We start from the raw sequence: 2,285 nt of genomic DNA on the forward strand, positions 1-2,285 counted from the left end.
TGTCCGCCATGACCACCACGATCAGCTTCTCCCCCCTCGAGCACCGGTCCGAAACGCCGCTGATGAAATAAAAAGGGCCCGACCGAGTGAGCGTAAAAATCGAGCTCCCTCCTTCAAGCTTTTGAATCGGGCTGCTCGTGTTGCAGGAGTCGTAATCCTCTTTCTTCACGACCAGAACCGAGTCCTGTGATTTATCGTACTTGAACACTGAAAATTTTAAAAAAAAATTTAAAATTAAATGGGGGCGTCGATCATCAGCGTGCTGAAGGTATATAATTAATAAACAAATTGTTCGATGTATTGAAAATGAAAATACCAAGCTTGTCGTTGATGTGGAATCTCATTCTGCCTGCCCAATTGTTGTAGCTCTGTTTAGGGCTCTGGATCCAGCCAGCTCTGCCCCCAACGTAGAAATCGTAGGCACTTGATGATGTCATCAAGCCCATCAACAAAATTTGAGCTAGAACAAAGCTAAGCTTAGCCATTAGGAGGAGAGAGAGAGAGAGACGGATTGAAGCTAATTGCAAGTGATTTTAGAGAGAGAGAGAGAGAGAGAGAGAGTTCTAGTGCAGGTGAAGTGAGAGAGGGATTAGATGTGTAACTGTATATATAGAGTTTGATGGTGAGAGTTTACCGTTGGGGGCTCCGCTAGCTGCGACGACGGGTAATTATGAGAAATTTCGTACGTTTTCTTTCGAGCTGGAAAATGCAACTATTGACTGACACGTGGCGGTCTCTGGAGGATGCAACGGTTACCCCTGCACGTTTAATGGCTGCCAGGTCACCATCTTGCATGTTTGGGGAAAGCGGTGGTCCCCAAACCTTAGTACCTGACCTGTGTTTTTACACTTTTGGCATTTGGTAATTTATAATTTATAACCCGCGTCGTTTCTTTTGGCAGTTGGTGTTACCCAAGTAAATGAGAGGGCCTGCTCAGGAGCTCGTGGTTGATTACGCACTTTAAGCCATTTTCCGCCATAAATATTAAGGCCCTGTTTGGTTTGAAGAAAAGTAGAGGAAAGGAAAAGAAAGTATAATAGAAATTATCGTTTCCTTGTTTGGTCTGAAAGAAAATGAAAAAGAAAGTGAATGTTAAAATCACGGTAGAAAGTCCCATTTATTCTCAGTTCCCTTCCCCTTTCCCAACTCAAGCGGAGCGAAAATGAGAGAGAGGGAGAGAAAATCTCGCCCGACGCCTCCTTCAAAATTCCCGACTCCATCCCGACCTCATCGACTCCAAAACCCTCTCCTCTCTCCTCCCTCCTTCAACGCGACCCCCAAAACCCTAGCTCTCCTCAATCCAAAACCTAGGGTTTCCAAAATGCCACTTGTAGGCTGTCTAAAAATCACAATAGATAGCTGATCCCCATCAAAACACCGATGATGGAAGTTACAATCTGACGACTTCCAGATGGCTACAATTTGAAGACTTTCACGTAGATCGCTAAAGGTTACAATCTGACGACCTTCACGACAACTGATGGAAGCTCTAATCAAACAGCCTTCATAATCAACATCGGGAGTTACAATCTGACGACTCTCACATATCAGAGAGCTAAAGCAAAAATTACAAAATGACGATCTTTGCAATGCTTCAACAGAAAGAGACTACAAATCGACGGTCTCTTCAAATCAAACTGCGGAAGTCCTCCCCGCACACCAGCATCAAGACGCATCGTGTTCATAGCCATGAACGCAGCGCAAACATAGCTCCAAAAGCTGCAAACGCAGCTCAAACGCAGCTGCCATCTGCTGCCAAACGCAGCTTCCAAGCTACCAAACGCAGCTCAACGCAGCTCCAAGCGCTGCCAAACGCAGCTGCCATCTGCTGCTCAACGCAGCTGCCATCTGCTGCTCAACACAGCTCCAAGCGCTGCCAAACGCAGCTGCCATCTGCTGCTCAACGCAGCTGCCATCTGCTGCTCAACACAGCTCCAAGCGCTGCCAAACGCAGCTGCCATCTGCTGCTCAACGCAGCTGCCATCTGCTGCTCAACACAGCTCCAAGCGCTGCCAAACGCAGCTGCCATCTGCTGCTCAACGCTGCGTCCGAGCTTCCAGACACTGCGTTTGAATGCAGAATTCACGCCAGAACGCGGATTTTGCGTTTGACTCGTTCAAACACGAGCTGAACAGTTTCAAAACCGTTTCTCACGATCTGAGGGAAACCGTTTCCCACGATCTGAGGGGATCACAACTCCACTCAAGAGTGATTTAAGGGGTGGTTACATCCCATTAGCCCCACTTAGGAGCGAATTAAGGGGGCGGTTACACCCCTTAATCCCC

Source organism: Asparagus officinalis, chromosome 5 (assembly GCF_001876935.1).
Source record: "Asparagus officinalis chromosome 5, Aspof.V1, whole genome shotgun sequence".
In the NCBI taxonomy this organism is placed as follows: Eukaryota; Viridiplantae; Streptophyta; class Magnoliopsida; order Asparagales; family Asparagaceae; genus Asparagus; species Asparagus officinalis.